The following is a 7,037-nucleotide window of genomic DNA, read 5'->3' as shown; positions in this document are numbered from 1 at the left end:
AGTACGCATGATTGGGCTTGATTCAGGCGAGACATGTGTACAACAGTTCAACAACTGCTATACAAGTCAATAGAGAAGAGCGTAGAGGGGTGCAACTCACTCTGCCTCTCCTTTCTTAATAGAACAAATAGGGCTGTGTGTACAGCGCTCATTAGTTCATCTGTCATTCTTTTGTTGCTGGAAACGATCATGGAAATAGTTTTCAGCGACAAAAATTGAACATGTGTATGCAGCCTTACAGAGAAATCGCAAGGAATGCCTAGTAGCTCATGACAGGAAAAGATAAGACTGCACTACTAAACAGAAGCATTTTGACTACTTAGCATTCTTGTCACCCGAAGAACGCAGACATCAACCCCTGTATGGTAGGTAAGTATAACATTATTTTACCTAGAGTTCTTTAAGTTTTTTGTAGCCTTCTCCGAAGAAGGAGGAGAAAATTTAGCAAAATTTGCTTGCACTACAATATGGGCTAAAAAATTTGTGCATGGCACAGCAGTGTGATTATTAGGTAGCTGGTTGGGACTTGCATGTATGCATTATGAGATCACTGGCAGGGTGTCTTCAGTATTGGATGTAACAAGCCATGGTAAGCTCATATTTACTTGGCACTTATATGGTCTGCTGCAATAATCCTTAAAGTAATCTCCTACCATTGTTTAGTTTAGTGAGTTGTATTAGTAATGCAAATACTTCTCAGACATGAAGACATGAGTTTTAGACTTGTATGATTAAAATTGTATTCCCCAGCCACTGTTTATAACCACGGAGAATGGAATAAATTGTTCATGATAGTATTAGCTTTATACACCACTTCAATCCCATTTCCTAATCTGTAATACAATTATACTTCAAAGTAATGTCTTTCCTCTTCAGAAACAGATATCTATCCTTTGTTGTGTTCTCATTAACATTTCCACTACTGCAGCATATATTGTTACTTTTTAACATTATTTCACAATTATAGGACAAGAAATTAGGACCTTGATAACATCTGGTGGTTGCAGGCAAGAAATACAAATGAATTTGAGCGCTATCAAAAAACACAGTTTAACTCTGCAAAAGTATTAAAGAGAATTTAAAGCAAACATTGCTCAGTAAAAATCTTTATATATTAGTTGTTTAGGCTGCCAAAGTTTTTTCTAATTTTGTTCAGCCTGTTTCCTTATTGACAGACCTCCAACACACTGCATATAAGGGTACATCAGGGGTGCCCAACGGGTGGATTGTGATCTACCGGTAGATCGCAACGGGGACACAGGTAAGTAAAAAAATATGCCCCTGTACCTCTGCATTCGGACCATAAGACGCACCCTGATTTTCCCCCCACTTTAGGAGGAAAAAAAGTGCGTCTTATAGGAGTTAAGTCCATGTTTTTATTGCTAGTAGATCATTTTGACTTGGTCATTTTAAAAGTAGCTTGCAAACCAAAAAAGTGTGGGCACCCCTGGTGTACATGAATGCAGTATTTCCTGGCATAGCAGACACTTGTGTGACCTCCCTGCTTATTAGTCAGTGACAGAGCATCACTATGTTCTACAGACAAAACAATTCACAGGTAAAACAATGCACACACATAGCATCTGTTCATGAAGCTTTTGCCAAGCCTCATAGAATATACAAAAAGGCAAATTCTTCATTTGTGTCTCACACACTTCCTTTCCGGACAGCCCACTTTAATATAAGCAGACCCACACAGTTTCCCCGAATTTTAGCTGACTATGAAATATTCAGATCCATAAAAATGTTGTATTTCCATATCCAAGCAGCAGACAGAGCTCTAGCATCTAGTTCACACATATTTATATGTCCATTCCTAACATTATTGTGAATTGTTTTGTATACAGAGTTCAATAGCTCAAGTTCAAAATTTTACACACCTCAATCAATCAAAGTAGTAATTTCCTCCCTGCTCAGCAAGGGCACTAAGAGTATGAATTAGAGAGTCTGAAAGCAAATGGCTTCATGTCAGCTCTCTCTTGGAAAACCCATCATAATTTGTGAAACCTCTGTCATGGCAGCACCCTGGGTAAACACTTTTTAAACATTTTTTTATAAAGGTAAAGGCAGACATAAATTGCTTAAATATGTGTATACAAAATATATGGCACACATTAGTGATTCTGATTGAGTTCCCAGGACTGTCTGCCTGCTACAACCATACCCACTTAGCATTAGCTCCTAATCGCCTAACCTGTACTGGGAGAACATAGAAGGTGAATATAACCTATAACTGGCATTTCATTCCTAAAATCATACCTGGCTGTCATGCTAAATCAATGTTAATACAGCCTAACCTTGAAATATGCAGGAGACCATTTCTGATGAGTCTGTCTTGTTTCTGGTCAGTGACTGATATCTGGAGAAACCAGGATCATTGCAGCACACAGTACAAAAGAGTGCCTCTATTATTCAGAAAATTAGCTGTCTACAGGAAAAAATCAGTATGGCAAGACAAAACAAGCTTTAAACTTGAACAAAGCCCAAGCTGGCTAAATGCACTCACAATAAAAGACCCAAACATGGAGTTTGTAGCTTCTACTGCAAGGGTGCTTTCCACTGTGGTTCCAGAGTCTTAGCTCCAAACTCTGCAGGATGTTATCACACCTGAGCATTCACATCAACTCAGCTAACACACACCTCACCTCTCAGGGAATGTAAAGCCCCACCTGCATTCACATTTACCTGGGAGCACACCGGGTCCTGTCTGGCTGAGGACTCCTTCTTAGGCAGGTTCTGGGGTGAAACAAAAAGGTTCATCTAACCTACCCTTTCATTCCACGACCCAGGGGTCTGGAACAGTTTTGATCAACTTTGCAACCATTGGTTGCCATACTTACACCAGGCTCATTTCCTAGTATCCTGCTACCCATTTAAGGGAACCAAAAATAGGGTAAATGTAATTCCCATCCAGAACCAATCCCTACACTGCTGTACAGGACATGACTTAGAATGTAGAGAAGGCATATATGATCAGTGAAAAGCCCTGTGTGTATGTTTCCTCCCATTCCTATTGCTGATACATTTCTTGCTCATTCACCCTACTGACAAATGTAGTTAAAACATAGTTCCATTAATACTATATGTTTCCTAAAACTATGAATCGCCTACACTGAACTGGGATATATATCAGTGCTAAGTACACAGATAATGTTTGCACACTGCTGCTAAATAATGCATCAGGCCATAATGAGCATATTATTTAGGAGGTGTCTCAGTACCTTCCTTGGTTACTTTGCTCATTCAGCTGAAACATTTATTTTAGATCCCAGAATAATGTAAAAAGACAAAAATGATTATTATCAATTTACTGTAACAAGACTTAGATATCAGGGTAGCTTTTGATATATTCATCACTGTCACACAAAGCAGTTAAGCGATTACTTTTGTGAACATCTGTCTTGTGCAAAGAAAATAAAATATTTAGATTAATTATTAAATTATTGCAGCCTGGTTTTGTTACATTTACAGTAGATGTTTTAGGGGAGTTTGATTGGCTGCAATGACAGGAAGGTTCTATATGGCAGCCAATACCTTAACCTTGGAAAGAAAGAATTAGCTAGGAAAGGAGGAATAGAGCGGGACCAGGGTCAGATTTTACATTAGGTCCAGTAGGTACATACAAGGTGGCAAGGAAGACCTTATATCACGTCAGTCTATTATGGATCCCCTATGTGTCCATTGTTTGTTTTACTCACCTACCAAGTTTTATCACATCACTGCCAGCCTGTTTCACTGGTCCAGAACTTCCAAACCTTTTCTTTTTTCAAGGCACTGTCCCTCTGTTTGAATGGTATCCCCGTATCCTTTTTTTCCCATCTCCAGTGCTGCTTCTGTCGATGGGATATACAGTATATATAGATCAGTGTTTCCCCCTGCCCCTTTTAGCCGGGTGCAGCACCTGGCACTTTTCAGTAACCACTTAAAACCTAAAAACTGTTGGGTGGTTACTGAAAAGTTGGGTCACAATACAAAGGTTGTTACCCGCCTACAGCTTCTTCTCACCTAGCATAAAAAAAAATCTTACTATCTCCATTAAACGCTGCTGTGAAACCCAGTTCGAAATTCTTCACATGGATTACACCTTCCACCGCACCATTACCACTTCAACAGAAATCCCCAGGGAGTCAACATGCCCTAAATATGGTTACCAAAAGGTTTCTCTTTGGCTCATGGTCTTTGGTCTTGCAATGTGGTTCAAACCTCTTGGAGGCAGATAATAGCCTATATTAAGAACCTGATCAATGTTGATCTACTACTGGACCCTCTTCCCCTGATTACTGGCGGACACCCTTGTTTCCAAGAGATGCCACTCACAAGCAATGGGTTAACTTATGTCTACTGTCCACACGCAGAGTGAATTTGCAACAATGATATTACCTTGTTGTCCAAGGATCCAACTAGTCTCATAAAAGTTGAATATCTGGAGGCTGAAATAGCTTTTGACCCTGAGGTCCAATCAGTCATTTTTTTTCAGGTGATGGTTCAGTTGCATCCTTAACTCGTTCATAGATCAGGAACAGACTGGCCTTCTGTCCCAAGTACAGATCTTGCTATGCAATAGAGGCCCAATTGGGTCAAATTCAATTAAAAATATCTCTAGGCAGACTAGCTAGCATAATGTGGTTTGTTCTTTTTGGGTTGCTGAAGCTGTAGAGTCTATGGGTTTTGATGATAATACAGTTAACTGTATCATTTTACCTGTACTCTCACACTATTCTTCTCTTTCCCTCATGTTCCTTTCCCCCTCTCTACAGCACCTTCCTCAACTCCCGCCCCCCCAACAACCACCTTTGTTTTTTTTTTCTTTTACCCTTTTTCCTATATGGAAAATTGTGTAATGCATTTCCTTTGTTTCTTTCAATAAAAAGTTAAAAAAAAAATTCCAGGAATACTGAAGTTTTTTAACTAGCAAAAGTGTTGCACTACATTTAACCCTTCATGCAACCTCCTGGTAGAATTAGTGGTTAAGAAAAATTATACTGGTGCAAATGACTATATTAATTCCTTTCAATCCCTGTAATGAAGGATGTGGCAAGGGGCGAGTCATTCACCTCTGTACAGAATCAGTGGCAGTGGAAGTGTATGGAATGCAACAGTTATAGATGAGGGGGTGCTGGGGATAAGAACCCAATGGTGCAGGCAGAGGAGGAACCTTAATATGTTTTATTTACCAGTCACCTCCTTCGCAGATACTCACATATAGATTGCATCTTCTGTTTCTTTTTCTTTTTCCATTACTTGCCAGTTACTGTATGGTTTAAATGTAATTTTAGCATTTTTAACTACATTTACCATTTTACTGTACTGTGCTACTTTGGATCATTCTACAATATAAAGAAATTCAAGCAGCATGATGTACTTTTCCAGCCTGAGGCACTAAATTTAAAAGAGGGATGTTCATTTTTAGAAAGTCAAGAAGTGTTTGCCTTTTCCTTGCATTATGTATTTCTCCTTGCTCTGCCATGTATACTGTAGTGTGCATTATATCATTGTGTTAAGCAATGCAACAAAGTGTTTCTCCCCTTCAAGATGTATATCCAACACGTTGGGTGGGTTTTACAAATATTGGGTGGTGATTTCTGAATTCTAATTGCTTTAATTGCTATGATCTCACGATTGACAACTTAAAAGATCCTCCTTATTTGCGCAGCTGAAATCTAATCGCATTATTTGGCAGATTTGCCCCCCTATTGCTCATTATTATGAAGGCAGGAATCCGGCTGTCAGTGATGAGGCGCGTGTACGAGCGTACTCGACTCCGGACCGCGGTAAACCACGCTCGCTGGTCGCGCGTACGTTCGCGCTTCCAGCGATCGCGGATTTTATTGATGAATCAGGGGCATTGTAGCCATCACATTGACTGAACTGTTAAAATGTTGGATTTGTGTTTTGGGTGGCATCATACTGACAGTGCTTGATGTAAGTTAACAACTGAGAATTCCAGTTGGCACAAAACTGCTGAAAATAGGCAGTTACTCTGTGCAACCACATTTTACATCTTGATGATTTAGTTTGAGGACTTTCTCCAATTACTTTGCATGCTGATCTGTCTGTTATGTTTTAACTTAACTGATCTGAAATATTTTACTTTCATTTTTGTAGCTCTTGCACCACAATATGACCTGGGGTTGGTGATAGTGTCTGCAGCATTTTTGCAGAGTTTTTTTAATTATGATAACCAATCAGTACTTTAATAACCATAAGTACTGAGGACCTAAGTGTGTTGTGTATTCTGGTGCATACAGATCTGTCCTTGTCCTCTGTGCCTTCAGGGTTCTGAGTATCATTTTAACATTTTAATGTGCATTTGAAGTCATATTTGATGAAGTAGAAAATCTATTTTTCATTCAATGTCCTATTGAGGTTTTCCCTTCACTTCTTGTTCCAGAGACATAACAGGATATAAATTATCTCTTCAGCGTATTCACACTTTCAAATAAAACTTTCGTTTTTGTTAATCACTTACTGTAAAATACCATTTCTATTAACGTTCTTTTGATTAAAATGTTGAATTCCCCTTGATCTTGATTTCAGTTCAAGTTAAAATGGTCACCAGGACATAAAGAGAGCAAGAACCTCTATAGTGTGTGTATGTGGGGGGGCTTTAAATACACTTTGATTTTTTTCCCCCACAGAATGAGATTTAAAGCCCAAAACACACCAGAATACTAATTGGCCAAATAGACAACTATGTTGCACACTGCACTACATTTAATTTACTCTCAGCACTCGAATTTAGCTAGGGGGAAGTTTATTAAGTGTGGAAATGTAATACCAAAGCAGGAGGGACAATAGATGTCAGACTATACAGTGTATTTATTATCATGTCCACAAGTAGAATCCTTGTGTCTTCCGAATGAGGCATAAACTGTAGTCACATGAAGTAGGTGGTGAGCAATTATAAGACTTTATTCTATTAACAATAAAGTAAAAAATGTGAAATCCTGTAGCTCTGCAGTAAACAATAGGTTTTTGAATTAGAAAAGTTCAGTTCCAAAGGCGATATTAATAATTTATACTAATCAACATGATTG

The sequence above is a fragment of the Pyxicephalus adspersus genome, chromosome 7, assembly GCF_032062135.1.
Source record: "Pyxicephalus adspersus chromosome 7, UCB_Pads_2.0, whole genome shotgun sequence".
Lineage (NCBI taxonomy): Eukaryota > Metazoa > Chordata > Amphibia > Anura > Pyxicephalidae > Pyxicephalus > Pyxicephalus adspersus.
The sequence above is the reverse complement of the archived record's forward strand: the minus strand, read 5'-3'. Positions refer to the sequence as shown.